The sequence below is a fragment of the Dipodomys spectabilis genome, unplaced genomic scaffold, assembly GCF_019054845.1.
Source record: "Dipodomys spectabilis isolate Male_0828 unplaced genomic scaffold, ASM1905484v1 ptg000050l, whole genome shotgun sequence".
Taxonomy (NCBI): domain Eukaryota; kingdom Metazoa; phylum Chordata; class Mammalia; order Rodentia; family Heteromyidae; genus Dipodomys; species Dipodomys spectabilis.
The window spans coordinates 10,110,629-10,133,959 of NW_024870727.1; the positions used below are offsets into that span (position 1 = coordinate 10,110,629).

General features: G+C 37.6%; 1 pseudogene; it reads right to left on the reverse strand.

The window, feature by feature from the left end:
• LOC122107261 overlaps positions 1-23,331 on the reverse strand; it is a 434,407-nt pseudogene that overhangs the window by 12,571 nt on the left and 398,505 nt on the right.

Genomic DNA, 23,331 nt, shown 5'->3' on the forward strand with positions numbered 1-23,331 from the left:
TTTGAAAAAAAATCTGATCTGGCAAGCAGAAAAGGTCAGATAAGTTGATGTTAGGTGAAATGAACCCCAAGATAAATATTCAAATGTTTTTTTCTTTCATGGGATTGTTTCTAACACATTTATACGATGATTTCTTTGTTGCTTTGTATGTCCCTCCCCCACAGTATAACCCCTGCTTTCACTGTATTTGATGTTGGTATAATTTGTGGAAGGGAAGGGAAAAAAACAAATTGTTTAAATAGGGATACAGGTGGACCCATTGCAACAATGAGATGTACAAGTCGTTATGTCGAAAAATGAACTTTACAACTTTGGCGGGGGGGGGGGGGGGGATGGGAAGGGGAAACGAAGGAGGAGGCAACAATGCTTGATAAGAAATGTACTCATTATCTTGCCCATGTAATTGTAACCCCTCTATATGGTATTTTCAAAATAAAAAAAAATCTGATCTGGGTTCAGTATCTGAAAATCTCACTGGCTTTCTTATTAGCTTTCTTTACCTTTGTTTTCCATATCTTCTATAGACATAAGACATAAGAAAAACTATGAAGCCCAAAAGCACAATATCTCTGTGCCACTGATCATATAAAATAATATTTATGAAAATGAATTCCAGGACATGGAAACAAGTTTGTGTGTGTGTGTGTGTGTGTGTGTGTGTGTGTGTGTGTGTGTGTGTGTGTGTGTGTGTGTGTGTGTGTGTGTATGTGTCTTGTTGTTCATTTACCTATCTTTATTTTGGAGTGGGTAGAGGAAGCACAGAAATGGAAAGAAAGGTGAACAAATCCAGCAGTGGTATTCACTAGATATTACGTAGAAAATGAATGATACAACCTGAGGTGGGGAAGGGAGGGAAAACAGAAAGAGAACAAAAGAAGAACAAAAAGAAATTTGCTCTTTGTGACATATAAAATTGTGACTCCTCTGTACATCACCTTTATAATAACAGTAAAAAAGAACAGAAAATAAACTATGAAACTCTGAAAAGTATTTCTCATTAAGAGACGGTCCTGGTACTACTGAATGAAATGGTCTGACTTTCTTCCAAAAGCACATGCTGAAATATTCCCCGTTGCTGGTGTATTTGGAGGTGGAGTCTTGGGAGTTATTAGGGAATGATAGGGAGCCCTCAGTGGTGAGATTCTTGGCCTTATGTGAGAAGCTGGAGAGATTACTCGTTTGTTCTACCATATGCGGACATTGTTTGACATAACCTATGAGCCACAAAGACTTATAAGATATTGAATCTTTGGAGCTCTTTGGATCTTCTAGACACTAGGCCTTAAAAACTTAAACTCTGGTGCTTTCTTGAAGGCTTGGTGCTCTGTATTAAAGAGAGAGAGAAAAAAAGAAAACGAAAACCAACTTATTTATTAGCTACCTACTCTACAGTATTCTTTTATAATACCCAAACAGCCTGAGACATTGAAGTTCACTCTGGAAAGAGTTTGACAAGAGCTAGTCATTCAAGCGAGAGAGAGCAGGGATACGGAGCGGAAGGACAACAGGACAAGGGTCATTTCAAGATCAAAGACGATTTCTCACAGTGTCAGGATCCAATCCAAGACCACTTGAGGAAAATTCTAAATGATATGGGTGGAATGATGGACGGATATCTTCTGTTAGGGGGAGGGGTGTGATCCTGTTTTCTTGTGTCTTTGCAAAATGCGTTTGGCTGGCAAATGCAAATGAAGAGCTTGTTTTAGAAATGAAGGCCAAGAAACAAGTGTGTGCTCAACTCCAGTGAGACTTGTCCTCGCCCCTTGATATTTAACTTCTGTAAAGTGACAAACATCCCCTTCAACAGAGTGCCAGGCACGCTCTCTCAATTATGAAGGGAAACATGATGAGAAGGAAAAAAAATAAAAAAAAATTGGAAACACTTTTCATTTACTCTTCTAAGTCTAGATTCCATAAATTCTCTAAGAAGGGAATATAGGCATCCTGTACGTCACAGCATGCATTCGGGTTTTAACATCTCTCCTTGCTCTTCTATTTGATCCCCGCTTTCTCCACCACCACCACGCTGCAGACAGAGCTCTCTGAGCGCTTCGCTTCTAACTTACGCAGATGACAGAACCTCCCGTAGTAGCGCCATACATTCTGTGACAGTGACCGTGGTTGCCACACTGACATATCCATTTGCAGTTCTTCTCAAAGAATCCTCTGGGGCATCCTGGAAAGGAGAAGAACAAAGAAAGTAAATATGAACCCACATGCAAAACCTGCTGACGTGGCTAAAAGAAGAAGCTTGGGGAAAAGTGAACTAATTCCAGTCTGGTTGGACTGACTGTTGTTGTTGTTTGAAAATCACATGTCAGATTCTCTCCTCAGCTTAAAATTCTACCACAATTTGCCTTTGCAACAGTTGAAAAAAATCCCTGCAGAAGTGGGATGAGCCACTACACTGGCCAAACTCACTCTGCCAAACTCACTGGCCAAACCACCTTCTCACAACCCTGCCTCTGCCTTCTTCGAAGTTCACAAGGCAGGGCGCAGCCTTCCAGCCTCAGTCTGAACAGCAACTCCCCTAATCTTCCCCATTTCATCGTGTCTCCTGTGTATTTCTGCTGATACTATTACCTCTCTGGATGATGCTCTCTGTCTTGCATCCTTTTGCATTGTCTTTGTGGTCTCACTCGGAATTGTGCACTCAGTTTTAATTTGTAAGACCTATCAAGAGTTGTAGCATGGAGTTGTCTTGAACTAGTTGACATGTCCCACATGGAAACACTGGGATCTCTCTTTCTATCTTCCTTCCTTCCTTCCTTCCTTCCTTCCTTCCTTCCTTCCTTCCTTCCTTCCTTCCTTCCTTCCTTCCTTCCTTCCTTCTCCCTCCTCCTCCTCCTCCTCCTCTTCCTTTTTCTTCTTTTATTGGCTATCCTATCACTATGCCTGGCACTGTTCTTTGCAGGTCAGCTTAATATATTTTAAATAAATAAACAGTGCTCACAGGGATAAGTGACTGCAAGACCAACAGAAGCCTTTCTGTGATTCTGAAAGTGAAGGAAATTTGATTTTTCATCTCTCAGATTTCATGGGCTGAGTCTGTAATAAACACCCTTGTGAATCCTGCCAATACCCAGGCAGAAATACCCTCATTGCCTCTCTGCCTTCCGCTCTTCTGCCTGTACAAGAAGTTTCTTCTCATGTCTTTGTCAGCCTATCTAGGAAAGAAGCTCTGTCACAGACTGCAAAGGGCCTTCTCAGTGCTGAATGCACTAGCAGCCTGTGAAATTTTTACCCACCATGCTCTCTTCTTACTGTTCTCAGTTTTCTTCTTCTCTTTGATTTTTTAAAAAATCTCTCTTCCTTCTCCTTATGTTTGGAAACCCATTTTTGTCTTCCTTTTCCCATGCAGGAAAAATAAATGAATTCCCCTCAGACTCTGCCTCCAACTCTGTAAGCACAAACTCTACTTGTTTGCTCAGAAGAGAACAAAAGACTTTCTGGGCATCAGGGTTGGTCCTGCTTAGATCTAAGTTGGCCTTATTTCCTTCTGTGACACATGACATGAGTCAGAGCAGGTGGATCCAGGCACGTAGGTAGAGGCATAGCCATCGACTTCTCAAAAAACACAGACACACCTAACTTCCCTTAGCTTGGGCCCATTAGGAACCCTGGGAGCTTAGAGTTTAGCTTGTGTGAGTGGTACCAGACATTCCTACCGTGTTCACAAGTGTTCCCATGAGCCCCTGGCGGAGGCACTGGCACCGTCGGGTCAGAGCATCACAGGCACCTCCATTCCGACAATCACAGAGGCTGCCACGCTTTCCCCCATCTGTCTTTGGAAAACAAGCTGTGAAGAAAATAGGAAAGATGAGCAAGTAGTCTAACATGATTTTCATGCTACAAAAAGACAAAAAAAATGTCTTTTTATTAGGATGGATACCAAGTAATTAAAATCTCAGGAGCTTGCAGATTGAGGGGAAAAAAAATCTCTGGCATAGCGCTAGTTTGTATGGTTTTAATCATTCCTGGGGGATTACTGATAGAGCTAGTTAAAATAATGATGACTGAAGCAACTGCTAACAAGGTTCAAATGCAAAATTCAACTCCTTCCTTAAACTCTAACCCTCACATTTTCAAAGCTACCCGGACACCTTCGCTGTACAGCTCTAACCAACCTTAATGAGAAATGAAATGCATCATCTGTTTTGAAAGATGGGAAGAGAATGTAGAAAAAATAAAGTCATGTATTTTTAACCAAGAATGAATGCAGCCAGGCCTCTCTTGAGGGTCCCAAGGTATTTTGCATTGTCAAAGAATGATGAAGTTAAGCAAACAGTGTTCTCAAGCTTTTGTTCTTTGGAAGTGTTCAGGACAAGAATGAAAAATAAAACATACATCGGGGGAAATATTGTGACTTATTTTAACTTGAGTAAATCAGGCTTTTGAGATAATTTCATCATTATTTGAATTGACATTTGACCACAAAAGGTTACTAATCTAGAACTACATTTATTTGTTTATTTATTTATTTATTTATTTATTTTTGTGCCAATGCTTGGGTTTGAACTCAGGGTCCCAGCACTATTGTTTAGCATTTTTGCTTAAAGTTGATTCTCTGCCACTTGAACCATAGCTCCACTTCTGACCTTTAACTAGACATCCAAGTCTCCTAGACTTTCCTGTCTTGGTTGACTCTGTATTGTGAGCCTCAGATTTCAGTTTCTTGAGTTGCTAGGATTATAGGTGTGAGCCACTGGTGCCCAGCTTTATCTTTATCTATCAAGCCAGGCTACTCTAGAAGGGTAAGAAAAGCAAAAGATGAGAAGAAAAGATAGAGATGGAATGGGACCAGAAATGAATGCTTGTTGATTTCCCATTGTTAATCTGTAGGTTTTACAGCGACAATAGAAGGATCAATTATGTAAAATGAAGGCAACAATTTCTAAGTAGCTTCCACAGTGTCTGAATTCTAGCAATGTGCCAATACATGCAAATCACCCCAATTATCTTCCATCGCCTCACAAAATAGAATATGGTTTCAAAGATTTAAGGATTCACCAGATACCTCACTGCCACCAAACAGAGCAAAGATCCTACAAGGGACAATTTTCAGGCGAACATATCGCCCACCAGAGCTAGATGACATGAACGACATCATAAATCTTCCCCTCCACAGTCTAGTCCATTCGTCATACAAAATTACTCCCTTCTTCCTTCTCCGCTAGATAATGTCACAATAATAAATGATTTCAATATGAAATTTCTTCCAGAGAAATGGGCTTCTAAAAAATATGCTACTAAAATTAAATAATACATGGTGATTTTTTTGAATTATTTCATTGTAATTTCTTACAGACATTTCTAAGAAGTCAAAGTAGATGTTTTCATAATAGAATAATAAAGATACTGGGATATAAGATTTACTCAGTGAGAACATTTACCTTGCTAATGGTCACATAGAAATTTTCATAGTGCCTCATGTATGTAATATTAGTTACTCAGGATCTGAGGACCACTGTTTGAAGCCAATCCAGTAAGAAAAGTCCGTAGCATTCTTATCTCCAGTTAGCCAGGAAAAAGCCAGAAGTAGAGGTGTGGCTCCAGTGGTAGAATGCCAAGCTTGAACAGAGGAAAACACCAAGTAAGAGGCCAAGGCCCTGAGTTCATTGCCCAGAACCAGCTACTTACAGCAATTCCAGGGTACATGTTAAAAGCTGATAACCTTAGAAATATGGGTGGATAATGATTGATCATTTCCTTTTATTATAGTTTTGAGGAATATATTCCCAATCTGTATTTTTGTTTATTTACTTGTAGTATTTTTGTATATATTTTTTTATTGTAAAGATACTGTACAGAGCAGTTACAGTTACATGAGTAAGGTAATGAGTACATTTCCTATCAAACATTGTTACCCTCTCCTTTGTTTTTCCCCTACCATCCCTTCCCTCCCTACCTCCCCAACTTCTCCCTCCCACAAAGTTGTAAAGTTCGTTTTTATCATCGTGTCTTGTACATCTCATTGTTACAATGGGTCAACCTGTATCCTTGTTTCAGCACTGTTATTTCCCTTCCCCTCCCCAAGTTAGAAAAATGTATATACAAGATGCAGGGCACCGGAATCAAAATACAGTGAAAACAGGGGCTATACCATGAGGGAAGAACATACAAAAGAAACCAAAAAAAATCACATAGTTCATTATAATTACATTAAAAACAACAGGAAGAAAGCACTCTACCACTTCAACTACAGTGCCACTTCCGGCTTTTTGCTTTTTGCTTATGTGGTGCTGAGGAATCAAACCGAGGGATTCATGCATGCAAGGCAAGCACTCTACCACTGAGCCACCTTCCTGGCCCCCTTTGTTCACTCTTTGTCCTCGTCCCACTCTCTTTTTAAATTAAAAAATTACTTTAGCCAAGGGATGGTTGCATCTGTAATTCTAGCTACTAAGGATGCTTAGAGCTGAAGTTCCAGGTTCAAAGCCAGTCTGGGCAGGAAAGTCTGTGACACTCTTATCTCCAATTGATTACCAAAAAGTCAAAAATGGATCTGTGGCTCAAGTAGTAGAGCAATAGCCTTGAACAGAAAAGCTCAGGAACAGAGCCCAGGTCATAAGTTCAAGCCCCAGGACTGGCACACATACACAAAAAGAATTGGTTGAATTCCCATTGCATTGCTAGAAGGTAGATTTGCACAGCTCTGTTTTCACTACCATCTGAGCCATTCCACACCCCTCTTTTGCACTGCTTAGTTTTACATCATGTCTTACATTTTGTCTAGTCTAGATTCTATTATTTTAGGCTTCTCACAGTAGGTAGAGCAAGAGTACACTACCATCTATGCTCTGGCTTCTTTTGTTGAGATGACATTTTGTGATATTTTTTGCCTAGGCTGGTCTAGAATCATGACTCTCCTGTTCTCAGCCTCCCACATGGCTTGGATTACAAGTATATACAGGGAACCCATTGACTGAGACAGGAGTGCCATGAACTTCATGCCTCCACTAGACTTGAGACATAATCCTTCCTATCTCAGGCTCCTGGGTGGCTTCTGCGACATCATCAGCTGTGATGTATGAAACAAGTTTTGTTTCTCCATTCTCCATCAAAAAATCTTTATGCTATTGGTTCCTATAGGCAGGTCTTTAGAAAGGAAATCCATTCATTTCTTCATTCAAGTCAGTCTTAAAGATAGTTGTTTAAGATATGCATGACAAATTTAAAAAAGAGAGAACAAAGACAGTAAATATATTTTTATTTTATAAGGCAGATTTTAACTCAATATTTACAAAGAGGATTTTTGAATGGCATCATACTTAAATCTGTGACATTTTCTCATGAAAAATTTGTGTAAAAATTAAGCAAATTGGCTGTACACATATACCTATACATATATATATATATATTTAATGAAAGAGAAATGCCAGAAAACAAACAGTAGTCAAGCCATTTCATTGAATTGTACTTTGTAGCACAAATTATTTTCTTTTTTCCCCATGTTGGGAGTAGCCTGCCAGGGCCTGATGATTTATTTAAATGGAGGGAATTTTTATAGCCCTAACATATTAACATCCTTTATTAACTTTTTTCTTTTGTGGCTGAATAAGACACAGAGCTTCAGCTTTCCCAGGAAACACACACACTCCATTGCCAGGCATCTGCTCGATTTAAAGACCTAGAATTCATGGATCTTTTTTGTTTTGTTTTGTTTTTTACACAACAAATATATTGGTTTCTCTTTCTTCATGAGCACATTTGGGGCATATATGTTAAGAGGAATGCCTACAGCTTTTTTATCTTGCATCTGTTCTCAGAGCCTCACTTGCTTTCATGATCAAAAATACTACCCCAGCCCATGGCTCAGAAACACCTGCTCTCTCCCTCCTGCCATCTTTCTCTAGACACATGATCCTCCTGGGGAAGCTGCAATGATGTCCAAAGGAATGACTCAAACAGAGCTGGATGTAGAATCCAGGTAAGCGGCTTCACAACTATCTAAATAACTCAAATTGCAGCTTCATTTCCCAAGAAAAAGCCAGAATCCTCAGTATATTTCTTAAAGAGGCCCAGAGAAGGACAACAGCATAATTATTATTATAATAGATTTACTTTATTATTAATTTACTTTAATATTTATGCATTATTATTTTACTTTATTGTGATAATAGAGATGATGTACAGAGGGGTTATATTTACATGAGAGCTTGTTTAATTTTTCCCAGTATAGCTTCAGGATAGGGCCCCAAAAGAATATTTAGAGTCTTTAAGGAAAGAAAAAGAAAAGAAAAGACTCCATTTATTCCAGAACAGAGAAACAACCAGAATGCCAGGCAGTTTAGAACTTTCTTTTTTCAGACTTTTTGCTGTGCTTTTTTCCCCAAGTAATGTTTTATAGAAGGATTTATTATTATGACCTGACTTAGATTAAGCTAATACTGCTATTTTAATATATGCCTTCTTGAGTATGCATGAATTGTAAAATGCAACAAATACAGGTAAAAGAAAATGCCTAGCTCTGTTTTACAAAGAGAGGGAAAAGCATTGCAATAATTTCTTGGTCTAGATAGGTATATTAAACAATTGGTTATCTGTGTTTTATAATCTAGGATGGAAATCCATTTTAAGGCTAGTTAAGATAAACTTTAATGATATACATCAGATCCTTGTGGTGTTTTAAGAACTAGGAAACATCTTTCTTTGTTTCTGTTTTCTTTTCTTTCTGTCCAGTTTGCTCATTTGTCTGTCTCTGGGAGAGTAGAGGGACACAGAACTTGAGAGAAAAAGAGTGAAAAAGTGTAGCAGAGGTGCTCACTGGATACTATGTTGAAACTAGACAACAACTATGTTGAACTAGACAACTTTCAGTGAGATGGGAGGGAAGGACTGGGAGACAGTGAAAGAAGGGATGACACTGTACAAAGGGAAATGTACTCACTACCTGACTTAATGCAACTGTAGACCCTCTGTACATCACCTTTAAAATAACAATACATTTAAAAATAATTAGGAAAATTAAGACTGGGTACTTGTGGCTCACCTCTGTAATCCTAGTTACTCAGAAGCTGAGAACTGAGGATCATGAATCAAAACCAGCCAGAGCAGAAAAGTCCATGAAACTCTTGTCTCCAATTAACCAGCGAAAAAGCACAAGTGGAGCTGTGTATTAAGTGGTGGTAGAACATTATCCTTGAGCAAAATGCCAACAAGAGAGCTGAGTTCAGGTCCCAATACCAGTACAAATAAATAAATAAATAAACAAATAAAAAATGAAAATTAAAAGGTCTCATTCCTTCTTCTCACTATTCTGGTTCAAAAATGATTTTTAACTTGGTTTCCCTATGTCCCAGCTCAAAAGCACCCCCATACACTGCACCCCTTTTCCAAAAATATTCTCAAGTATCTTGTACCAAAGGAGGAAGACAAAAGATGATAGAGTTGAGGGAAAGTTCTGAAGAAGTGGTTTGGGCTCCTATATTTTTCTTTTCTTTCTTTCTTTCTTTCTTTCTTTCTTTCTTTCTTTCTTTCTTTCTTTCTTTCTTTCTTTCTTTCTTTCTTTCTTTCTTTCTTTCTTTCTTTCTTTCTTTCTTTCTTTCTTTCTTTCTTTCTTTCTTTCTTTCTTATTTTTTTGTCAGTTGTGGGGTGGGAACTCTGGGCCTGGCACTCTCCCTCAGCTCTTCAGCTCAAGGCTAGTGCTCTACCACTTGAGCCACAACACCATTTTAGGCTTTTTTTTCCTGCTTATATGGTGCTGTGGAATCGAACCCAGGGCCTCATGCATGCAAGGCAAGTGCTCTACCACTAAGCCACCTTCCCATGGGCTCCTATTTCAAAGGAACTTTATGTTGAAATTTGGGGGGCATTTAATACCAAGAGTGAGATGGCTTCTATTAGAATATATGAGAATTACAAAATACACACAGAGAGATGTAATGAACTATATTGTTCTAATCACCAACTTGGTGTAAAGCAGTTAGTTCTTGGAAATCATTCTCCTCTACTGTCTCATCTTCTTCACCTCCAGAGGAAGAAGACAGAGAAGCAGCAAGATAGCCGTAGAGGTGAGCTCTGAAACCTCACGACTTCTAATTCCTCTTCTTCCTCTTCTTCTTTCTCTGGCTTGCTGTCATCCACAGCTGAGATCATAGAGAGAAAGGATAGGTTTCATCGTGTTGGTGAGAAAGAAACTGAGAAAGGACACTTTGAACTTGGCAGTCCAGCAAAAGGTACCATCAATCAATATGCAAGAAAGCAGAGCCCAAATTCATTCTCAAGTATATCCTTCCAATGACTGTTCTTTACCTTATTTCCAAGCCCACTGTAGTTCATCCACATGAGTTGGTTTTTCTGAAACCTCACTTGCCAGGTTTAGAGGACGAGCATACAAGGCAATGTGCACTATTGCACAGAATGCTCAATCCCTCTCAGATCAAATATGTAACACAGTACTGTCCTTATTCTACCCATAATGTACAGGGTTGCTGAAGGATTTGGGACATGGAAGAATTCTAGGCCTTATCTCCATAGGGCATAGAAGTTCATGATCAAATCTGAGTCCTGAATTTTATCCATGTGTTCAAGGTACTAACAGTTCAGGAAGAAAGCTGAGCTTCTAAGTTTTTCCACTTGGATCTGTGCATGCAGTATGTACATTCACGCTATATGATCATTTCTTGGCTCTCTGGGCATAAGAGCAGATGGCATATAAAATTCAATTTTTTGTTGGCTCTGTTAATTGGATGAAAAATGGTAAATGATAATATACTGTGTTTAGTATATATAGATAGCCTAGTTGTGTGTGTGTGTGTGTGTGTGTGTGTGTATGGCTGGTCATTATGGCACACAGTTAAGCTATCTATCCGAAGAAACAAGCCAATTGTCAGAATTTAGTAATTTGTCTCTTTAAGCAAAGAAATGCTATTTTTCCAGAGAGGTAAAGTGATATATTTGATCTGTTATTAGATTGATATGTGAATGGATATCAGTCTTTTTGATCTGTAATTTAACTTCAATACAACTGTAGTTCATACTAATAATAATGATTACACAATGCAATTTAGAGAGATGGAGGAGAACCATGGAAGAGGTGACATTGATTAGATGCATTATTCCTATAAACTGATGTATAATTGAAACCCCTTTGTATTAAAGGCCATACATTTTTAACTTGAAAATTAAAAAAAATGAAAATGTGAAGATGATACAGCTAAAGTAAATCACTGCAACAATTCACATGAGATCTTAGTAATGGTATATGCAAAGTCAGCTAACTCTTCACACTGCATTCTAACACCTATACATGAAAAAGAAGGTATCAAGGAAGAAGCCATCTGAGAGGCAGGCAAAATAATCTTAACAATTAGGTTAGAACATTGTGAGAGCACTCACCTTAAAATTTACCTTAGCTCTATTAGTATTCCATATGTAAAGGTTTCTGGCACAGATTTTGGCTCATAAAATGATAAGCCTTTTAATACTGTCCTCTAATTTAATAAAAGAAGCTCATTGAAAATGACTTTCAGCAACCAGCTAATTCCAGTCAGGCAGGCCGTGGATAATTCTAAAGACAGCATGCGACCTTCACAATATCTCATTTGCCTGAATATATATATATATAAACTTAGGTGAGCGGGAATGTGGCCTAATGACCATGATAATAATTGTAGTTACTTTTAGTTGAATTGTTTCTCTGTGTTGATCACCCTAGTAGGCACTTTACATTTATTTTTTTATTGCACTCACTAAGCCTATTACTGGATTTAATGGGCTGATGGACCCTGTGCTCTTAGATGCTAGATTCACCCAGGTCCACATGACAGTACTTGGTGGTAGACACAGGTAGAACCTCAAATCTCTTTCGTGCCTCTGAGTCAGAGCTCCTTCTCCAGTGGTTGGCCCATTCTGTTTATTTTGTCTTTTCAGATAGCAACACTTTACCATCACAGGTATAACCATCAGAGCTGATCTGGAAGCCTTGCTGGCAGCTGCATTCATAGCCCCCTAAATAGTGGATGCAGAGCTGGGCACAGCAGGAGTCTCTGTTCTTACATTCATCAAAATCTGAAAGAGAAAGGATAAGTCTGCTATGGCAGAAACAGGAATTTAACCAACACACTGAAGCTATGAGATGCCTCATTTCCAAATTAACACTGCTTCCCTTGATCATCCATTGTTGAAGTCGCCCAGTGCAGAGATTGAAGAGAACAGGAAAATAATGAGGCACACTGTATGAGTGTTTCTTGGATGCTTCTTCTATGCCTGTTGTTTATTTTAAAGGAATGTAAATAATCTCCAAATGTATTTAGAAGTAGAGGAAAAAGAGATCCAGCAGATTATTCCATTTTAAACAGTCAGGGGAGTGAACACACAGAGAATTTAAAGAACAAAAAGACAGATTGATAAAGAAGAGCCAAACAATTCATTTAGTAACCATGTGACAGCTGCAAAACGGAGACAGACCCAGATTCCAAAATGTGTTTGTTCTAATACTTCAGATCAAAGAGTGTTCCCTGAAAAAGTTCTACTCTCACAGCATCCTAAAGAAAAGCAGTTACTTCAATTCTGAGACTAGGAAGGATATTTATTCTAAATATTATGCTTCAATTAAGTTATAAAATATTTTCAGAGCATTTGCTCAGAGCATTTTCAGAGGATTTGAGGATCTGATGGAGACAAATGAGGCCTGGGGTTTTAATCTAACTTTGCCATCACTACTGTGGAATGTCCTGCCAGGTGAGTAGATCCTGTTCAAATGATGATCTTTAAGTCTACGTCAGTATTTTTATTCTAGAACTCTGAGATTTGGAATATTTTTCCTTAAGACCTAACTGCCTTGGGAAATATCAAAAATCAGGAGAAGATTTCAAGATGAAATGCCTCAGCCAAACAGTACATGTGGCTTTTGAAGAGACCATTGCTAACATAAAGAGTGAGGTTTTTTTCAGACACTTCCATCTACTGCCCTCAGGCTGGGCACTTGGGAACTGTGCAGTCAAGATTTTTGACTCTAAGCTTCTGCCTGAATTCAATGATCTGTTTTGCTGGGTTTACAGCAAATCCTATTGCTGTATCCTATTGCTCCATAACTACAAGAGCAGCCACAGATTAGAAACAAACAAACAACAACAAAAAAGTTTGGTGTCTCAACTTTGGAAAAGATACCAACTCAAGGAAATGAAGACATGGGATAGGAAGGAAAGAAAATGCAGTCAATTATAGTAAAGACATCAGCACAACCATGTTCATTGCAGCACTATTCACCTGGGCTTATGGCAGAAGCACAGATGCACCTCAATGGACAAATGGATCAAGAAAATGATCCCCACACACACATTGGAATTTTATTCATCTTTTGGAAAAAGTGATACTATACCACTATACTATAACAGTAAGAAAATGGAAAGAAAAACTTGGAAAACATTATATTAAAATAAGCCAGATCCAGAAAATAAAGGTTGTATCTACTTGTAGTAGATAGAATGTACCTATGAATATATAAGTAAACAAGTTGGGCCATGTGCAAGTAGTTACAAATGAATTACCTGAAGTATAATATACTCCCCAGAGAACTCAAATTGCATAATCTTTTAGAAAGACTATATCAAAACTCAAGAAAATCAACATTAGGAAAGGGGTGCTTGCCAAGGTAGGAGGGCAAGGAGGGAAGGAAAGATGAATGAAGGTGGAAATGTGGGGAGCATGCAGTCAAGAACTCATTGTGTAGACCACAAACTAAGAAAAGTAAGAGAAGGACTAGGTCAAAGGGGAGGGTGTTGAAGGGATGACACTGCTTTGTTGTAGGCACCTCCTTTGTAGAACTACTTAAAGAAATAAAAACAATTAAAGAATGCCGTTAGTCAAGGTGAGAAGGTCACTATGAAATATCTAAATGAAGGTCATCTGGACACAACCAGGCTCCTCCAAAATGTCATAAGCAGGGAGACTAATCAAATTCTGGAAGACAGACTGACATGTTGAATTGAAACTTCTTAAGGATAATAAAAACTATAATAATAAATACAAATAAAATTAAACATTAGAAAAAATATCCAAAGGTATTTGTCTTCTCCCCTACATCAAACTTTCCTTTGTCTCTTACATTAAATTGCAAAAACAGAGAGTTTTAAATTTTTTGATAAAACAATAAAAATCATCCCCTCTAAAAATCTTTTTTTTCCCTTCAATTTCCAAATTTAAAAAAGTTCTTCTCAAGTGCCAGAACCTTCAAATTTATCAGCCTCAGTGAAGAGGAAAACTACATTGCATAATTCAAAAATAAATCTCTCTGTCTGGCTGTTATTTTACGATCCATTTTGGATTCTCCTCCATTTTTATTGCTTTCAGGGTATTTCTAACTATTCTCACATCCACAGTCTTCAAAAGTCTTCTGAAAACTCATTCTTTCTAAGTCTTTCTTAAAATTTCTTGTCCCTTCAAATGCTTATGTGTACTGTTTTCTGTCTTTCCTTTTAAGGTCTTCCTTGCTGAGGGTTTTTTTTTTTTTTTTTTTTTTTTTTGTGAATTGAGGGGCTTGAACTCTGGGCCTGGACGCTGTCCCTCAGCTCTTCAGCTCAAGGTGCTAGCCCTCTACCACTTGAGCCACAGTGCCACTTCTGGTGTTTTGGTGGTTTTTTTGGAGATAAGCATCTCACAGACTTTCCTGCTTGGGCTGGCTTTGAACTGGTACCCTCAGATCTCAATCTCCTAAGTAGCTAGGATTACAGGTGTGAGCTACTGGCACCTAGCCCTTGCTGAATTTTTTTATTGCTTATTTTACTCTTTTAATTTCCCTTCTTTCTGATGGTCATATTTTACCTACATTGGCCAATCTGAACCATACTACATTATTCACCTTCATGAAAGCTTAGTGCAAATCAGAGAGAGAACACTGATTTTAATCAGGCAAAACAACTGGATGTTTCAACTTTGATTTTAGAAAAGCATTAAAATAAAAAATTTCATTATTTCTATCTGTCAGCCATATATCACTGAATAAATCTCCAAAGATAAAAAATGAGGAAAAATACTTTTTGTATAACCAAACAATTGCTAAATTTAAGGTTTGTTGCTTTCTATCTGATATTTGCATTTTGTATAGCTACCTTTCAAATTATGTTTTCCATGTGTCTCTAGGTCTCAGTGCCAACAAGTCTTGGCATTTTTAGTTTTGCATTTTGGTCAGAACTGATTGATCACTTGAATATTGGCTGACATTTTTTACACTTCTATGGATATTCTCATATTTTAGAAAATAGTTGATATTGAAATAAGCTTGAAATTCTTTAATATCTTTCACGCTTAAGTGTTTCAAAAAAAAGCATCCAGGACTTTAATTTGTTCCCAGGCAAATAAGCCAAATATGGTTCTATGCACTCCAAATGAATTGCACAAGAATGAATATTTGGTTTTGGGAATAAGTTTTATTGTTGGAAAATGAAATAAACTTGAACCATAAGCAATGTAACATTGTCATGTTGACTGCTGAAATCTTATAAATATTCAATTTTCTGCATTTTGACCCTGGCAGATGCTATATTTTTTTTCTAGCTGTAAATAAGAACTTCACTGAATTGTACTTTTTAAAGAATAAAGGAAGTTACCAAATTATAAATTGCAAAGAAAGAGTTTAGAAAAATTTCAGTTTTTCTTATCAAATGAGGAGCAGAAAGAAGGAAAGAAAGGAGGAAAGAAGAAAGGAAGGAAATTATCTTTCCATAAATGTATGCATTAGCAGGGTAGGAAAAGAATTATATTTATTCAGTACATACAGAAGTAAGGAAATCAATTTGTTTTTGGTAAGTTAACTATTGCAGACTGACAGCAAGCCACTAATCCATATTGGATTAAGAATGATAAGTAATGGCATCATTTTGGCTTACATAATTTATGAAACCATATTACTGCAAAATTTCTTGAGATTTAGTCTCTGTTGCCACAATGCCAAGACTAGAAAAGAAATCGCAAATGCTTAATACATGAAATTTTGTCTCTCTTCCAATTATTTTCCATTGTACTGAGTAACATGAAATGGACAAAAAGTGCTTTTTAGTCTTCATATTATAATTTCAAGAGAGTAAAAATAAAACATTACAAAAGAAAGAAAATATGGTATCAGAATTCCTGAATGATGGTAAATCATTATTTGGGGTCTTGATAATGTCCTTCGAGCCAGAGAGCATGACAGTGTGGCATAATTCTATCCCTATTTATAGCTTCATTTTTTTTCAGATCTAAATTAAACATTCATTATGAGGAAGGGCCAGAGAGGAGATTTATTTTTCTCAATGTACCAAATGGCATAAAAGTTACTAATATTTTGGGAGAACTAGAGGTTTAGCTTGGAATATCCAGAGAACAATTACCTTTTAAAGTTTTCTTCTGGAATAGAGTTATTGGTCATGTAAGAGGTGAATATTCATTCCACAGCATTATGTGCTTAGAAACCAAATGCACCTGATTTGGTTTCTGCTTGCAGTAGGAAGTGAGATGCATGGTAACATATGTTGTTGGATGGCAAATCGTATCCAATCACTAGCCAGACCTTGGACTAATTTCCTGTGACGAAACTAACAAGCCTCTGTATTTTGTCGAAATGTGTTTAGGCTCCTTAATTTGAAATTAAATACCTAAGTGTAAAGATTTTTTTTTTGGCCAAATAACCTTCTTTTCACATTATCAAGCCAGAGACACTGTTCAATCACGTTCTCCTGGATTTTGAGGCATGTGGCTGATATGATAGCAAAAAGCGCTAAGATGACAAGGCTAAATGAGTCGAGGCAACTTTTGAATGAACATGACATTTACTAAACATTACCTATGCATGTTTTTGCATCAGAATCCAGCTGGTGTTCGTGGTTACAGGAACAACATGGCCCTCCAATCCCAAGTTCACAGTACTGAGAACATCCACCATTGTCCTTCTTACAGCTATTGACAATTTCCAACTCAATCCCTTTCCAAAAGAAGCAAGAGAGTCTAACACCAGAGTTAGCATAACAACAGAGAAAACTGAACACATGTCAACAATGGGCATACTTTCTCTTGTGAGAGGAAGACCAACTTTATTGGAAATTTATCAAAACTTGGTGCCTATAAAGGGAAAGTCTGAGGGTTATAAGCATTGTAAATATCTACACCATATTAAAATATTAATGAACCTACGAGTGGTATAGATTTCTATCTGTTAATAGATTAATACCTAAGTGATGCAGTATGGAAACATTGGGTCTCCCAGTGGCTATTAAACACGTATCCTAAAGATCATGTACCCTACAGAATTCTTAGGATATATATATATACATATATATATATGTATGTATATGTATATATATATATATGTATATGTATATATGTGTATACACATGTATGTATATGTATGTATATACATATAGATTTCCTATGGTTACCACCTTTTCAGGACAAGAATCAGAATGTCTGGACATCTGAAGAATTTCATTTGGGCTTCTCTCATTTCTGCCTGTGATACTGCCTTGGTAATTTAAACATATACATAAATGGTACTATAATAACTCATTAAAAATAAATGGGATTATCACAAGGCAAATATCAGAGCTGTAATACCCTAGTAGAAGCAAGTTGAGATTCTGGATTCTAAATCTAGATGATACATGACAACTTACTGCTATACATTATAAAATAAATATCAAACTTAAATACAAATGATCCCAGTTGCTTCTCGCCGGCAATGCATGTATTATTGTTGGACCAATAAAATATCTGGAACTTATGTTACATTCTAGTATACACTTTGTAAGGAGAAGATCTTATGTAATCATCCCAGATTGTGAACTTTCTAATTTCTATTCACAAGATAAGTGAGAACTAATTCATAGCACACTGTGAGGAATGAGTGGCTAACTATGAAGTATTTTGTGACCATCTCAGAAGAAATTGCATAAATACAAAACTGTATTTTCTAGGAAAAAGTCAAAGCAAGTATCATAAAGTGCACTTGTTAGACAGGTATACAATTAGTGGTTAAATATTACCATGCATTGAAAAGATTTATGCTGCCTGCAGGCTCTTAAACATCTCAACATATGAGCTCATGAAGAAAGTTGGTACTTAGTTAGCAAATATTGTAGTCTTGTTATAGCTTCAGAAAGAACTTTGTCAAAGGGAACTAAATATAACAAATAGACTCCTATCCAATTTGCTCAACTCTAGGGCAAATTGCTTTTCCAAGTAAATTCTATAGAAAGCCTGTACTCATTAAATCATTAGCAGCCAATGTCCCTCTTTCATGATAACTGAGAATGAACCTGTCAAGTTGCAAGATGTATTATTTCATACATGTGCAAAATATGCTCTTTTACTAGATCTCTGGTGATGTTTAAAAACCAACTATTATTCAAAAAGAAAATAATCTGCATTTTTTTCTCTCTCTGAACGAATTCCTTAAGGCATTCAGAAAGACTAACTTGAGAAGTTGTATTTTAATTACTAGTTGATTTCCTCCCATATTATTTAGTTTGCTCTTTAAAAAGCAAACATCACTGAAGCAAACTGCAGTCTTTGCATAGTAGAAATGTGGCTGTAAGAAACATAGACATACAACCATGGAATGAGTAAAATCATTCCCTAGAAGGAGTCCAGGTGAGAACGCAAAACTGTTTTATGTCCTATTGCCTTAATTCTTCTTTGAGTTACTCCCAATAAAGAGGCATGCAATGGATAGGAACACAGCAGAAAGCTGTCCTCAAGTTAAAAGAATCTAATTCAAGCCTCAGTACTGTAACTCACTGGTGCTATGGGGCTTTTTGGCTTCAGCACTGTGGACAGTTTAACTAAGATGTGAGAAAGTGGGCAGAGCATCTTTGGGGCTGAGACTCACAATTCGCTATTCCCTTTTGGTCCTATCCATTTGCAGTGATTACCAGTCTTACAAGTACAGTTACCGAGTGCATAGTTTGTTCACGTGTAATTAGAAGAAGAGGAGTTGGACATATAAGAAATTCACATAGAGGTGGATCAGAGATGGAGAGCAAAGGTAGAAAGGTGTAGTAAGGTATGGGAAGATATGGACCACTGTGCCTTGAGCACATTAACAAGGGCCTTGAGCATATTAACATCTTAACATATTCCTAATTATGAGCACATTGAATTGTACAGCTAAGTCTAGGCGAGGAAGACAGCGAAGACTGGAGGACATAGATCATAACTGTGTGAAGATTAAAGGTAGTGGGATGAGGCAAAGAAAAGCAATGCAGAAGAAGTTGCTTAAAGAGGTCTGATGAAAAAGGATGCATGTTTTTCCATACATGTGCAAGCTAGAGTTAGCTTACAAACTCATAAGTAAATATGTTGCATGGTATGCAAGTGTATATAAATGCATTAACTGAAATACAGTAGATTCAAGGGAGATCTCAGATAGTGTAATTCCTTAGAAAGCCAAATTCGAAGTTCAGCAAAATAAAACAGGAAGTGGGTCCTCAAAAGGGGTGGGATAGGAGGGGTTCAAGGGGAAAGGGATAGAAGAATGAAGGGCAGAGGGGAAGAATGTGGACAAGAATTCAATGTGTGCCCTGCAAAATTAAGAAGAGTAAAGAATGGGGTTGCGTAGGGGAGGGATGGGTAAGGGCATTGAAAGGGATAACACTGATCAGGATGTATTATATTCACCAACTGCTTCGTTACATGTCAACTCCTTTGCACAATTACCTAAAGATAATTTTTTAAAAAGAGGAATATCAGTGAGAGAAAGAGGAAGAAGGCCAGCATGGAAGACACATTTGGGCATGCAATATGTCAGGAGTGGTAGTACACAGGCTACACTGTGTACTACTGTTGGCTACTGGTAGTTCTTTTTCCTTGAATTTCCCACTGAAGTTTTAGTGTGTAGTAAGCATTGCAGGACAGAGGTGACAGAATAAGAGAGAAGCTTCACAAAGAAGAACACTGTAGGTGCAAGTGAGGCACAGGTCAGAAGATCTGATGATCAGCGAAGGTGGCTGGCTTTCCCAGCCCCCATCCTTCCTTTAGGATGCTTTCTCAAGATATTCACTGCTGCTGTGTCTACGTATAATGTGTCACACAATTCTGGGCTATGAATGTTGCCACTTAGGTAACAGTATTTCCCATCAGCTCCAAGCTCCAAGCCGGGTGGCAGGCACATGTGAAAGCTCCCACTGAGTTGATACAGGACGACTGCAGAGAGGAGCCCTTCGGCGCACTCATTTCTATCTGCCCAGAGAGAGACACAACAGCTACATCTTTGCAACTCTGAGGAAGACTTGCTTGAACTATGAAAATCAACCAACTCTTCTTCAATGAACCCTTAAAGTGTACGGTGACAATAAATACCAATTAGGCTCTATATTCTTTTGGGTAGAGAAGGAATCTGTCAATAAACCAACAATTTAGACCTGGCTCCAGTGTTGGTCAGATGCCATAAAATACTTCAACTAAAAACCAGTGGTATCTATTAACTGGGAAAAGGGGAGAAAAGATCTGGTCAAGATGCATTGTAGGGGGCTGGGAAGGTGGCTCAGTGGTAGAGCGCTTGCCTTGCATGCCTGAGGCCCTGGGTTTGATTCCTCAGCACCACATAAGCAAAAAGATAAAAGCCAGAAGTGGCGCTGTGGCTCAAGTGGTAGAGCGCTAGCCTTGAGCTGAAGAGCTGAGGGACAGCACTCAGGCCCAGAGATCAGGACCCACAACTGGACCCCCCCCAAAAAAAACAAAAAACATGATGCATTGTAGACATGAATGGACACGTGGTGTAGAAACTCATTTGTTTAACTATTTAAAGATGCAAAGCAATTGCTTAGAAAAAAAAAAGACAAAAAAAAAAAAAAAACCCAGACCAAATCTATCTTCTACTGATGCAAGTAGAAATCATTTGAAGATGTATTTTTGAATATTTATCACATTCTTAATAAATATTAGCATATTCCTCTTTTAAATGAGGTAGTATGTGTTTAGTCACTGGAAAGTCAGAGTTTGAGCCTTTATGTGGCTGTTACTAGGTAGGACATGTAACCCCTGGTTCTTTCTCTGTCGCTGTCTCTCTCCACCTACGGTCACTTCTATTCCATGTGACTCTAGATTTGTGTCTCAGGTGATCCTTGTCCCTTCCTTGTAAATGGATGGGTCTTATCTTCATTTTCTTTCCACAAGTGTCTCAGCATTTTGCCATCCAGCACGCATTTATACAATTTTTGTAAAATCCTCAACATAAAGCAGTTTGGGAATAGACTTTTCTAGAAAAAAACTATTAAAATTCAAATTCAAAAATATGTTGGTGATCTATTTATCTGTCTCTCCCACGCCTGTCATCTACATATCTACCTCCCTCCCTAATTTGATCCATTTTCAACAAATATTCAACAAGATTTCATTTTATCTCTTTCTTTCTCCCAGGTACTGCTGGGAAAGCTCCCTGGAATCAGAAGAGCAAAGCAAAAATGTTCTCTGTCAGAATACTGGAGTTTAAAAAATCCATAGAAATATTTTATCCTAATTCTGACTTAGAAAAAATAAAACCAATTTCTCACTAATATTACACCTAATTTCTTTTTCAATTCCTCGAAATGTTTATCAGTCCCCTAAGTCCAGAAACATTTTGGTATTTTCATCATTAATCCAAATATAAACTTTCTCATTTCATGAAAATGTCATGATAAAAATGAAGGATTCAGAGATTTCTGAGAAGTTATTAAAACAAAAGCTGTCCCCCAGGAATGGGCTTAATTTATCGGTGTTGGTCATGGAATAATTCATCACTTTCATCCTTGAACTGAAGGATGTCTGTTTTGCTATTTCTAGGAAAGAAAAATATGTAACCTTGCATTTATTGAGTCTCTTTCTTTTTTAGTTTAATTATTGCTGACTTCTAAGAGCATTCATTTGCACACACTTGCTTTTCAAAGATTATTTCCACCTTTTGTAGCCTATAATCAAAAACTCCCTGTGTGGTTACAGAAGGTTTCGAAATATTAATTCTGGAACTCAATTCAGAATATTAAAAAACACCCAGAAAACAAAAAGCATTAATTCTGAAATGACAGTAGGACATTAAAAAATTCAAACTAAGAATTTCACTGAGTTTTTATAATATTATAAAAATACCTTTTGGAATGATCAAATAAGAGTTTCAGTGTTTCTTTTTTTGGCAAAAATATCAACATCGTTTCTCCTAGCTCTTCTGACTGTTCAAAACTGCACTACCACAAAATGAGAAACAGACAATTAAGCCATCAGAATCAACTTCCTACCTTCACAGGCCTTTTTGTCCTCCAACAGCTGGTACCCTGGGTGGCAGGCACACCTGGCCACGCCATTCTTACTCTGACATATGTGAGCGCATCCATTACCACCTGTGCAGGGGTCCATCTCTGAAAGCAATTAAGCAGTGATAGCTTACATTTCAGTCAGTTCAGAAAGATGTATAGCATGGAAGAGTCCACAAAGAAAGGTCAAGAAAGCACAGAGGTGGTTGCATTTGCTCCTTAAAAAGGAGGAAAAATCTAGAGAGCCTTGTCTTGTTTTCCCATGGAAGTTGTTCAACAATTTTTCCCTAACTTCATGATCTAGACCTCAACTCTGGACAGATCTAAATTTAGATCAAGGACAAGAAGAATTAATTTAATGTCAGGACAATCTATCTCCTGCACCCTGCTACCCAAAATGAAATGAAGAATTACAAAAAATCCTTCAGATACCTCCATACTTTTAAATTTCTTTTCCTCCCTGTCTTTCCTGCTTCTTTAAGCAATAGGGTCATCTGTAGATAAAGTCTGTGTCTCTTTTCCAGGTCCCTGTGGACAGGCAGTCAGGGTGTCAAGAGAAGGCAGCCTGCGGAGGAAACGGAGATCCCTAGTTACAGCTGGAGTGGAAAGCCCTTCGGATAAGCTGGCCTCATCCTTCATTTGCTTCTGCTTTAATCAATTGATCATTTTCTTTTCTTTCTAGAAATTCACAGAAATGAGAAGTCACAGATCCGATTAGGATCCTCCACAGAGAGCTTACTTGCTAGTGTTTGAGTTAAGTGGCTCTTGTCAGCTTTTATGACTCTACTTTTGTCTACCTTATAGGATGCTAGAGTGTGACAGCAAAATTCCCATGCTTGTCCTGCCTATATGCATCTTATAAGGCAGAATATGAAACAACAAATCATGGTATAAACCTACCCTTCTCCCATAGTCATGCAACTGTAACCCAATCAATACTAAGCATAAATACTTTTAGGTGTTCCTTGAGAAACTTTCTATAATTTGAATCTGTTACACCTGATGGTTTATGGCCAAGTGTTTTCCATTTAGGGAGATGATTAATTATTGATACAATTTCTCTAGTGAATACAAAAGTTATTCACCTTGCATATCTCTGCTTGTATGTTTTGGGAGATTATGTCTTTCA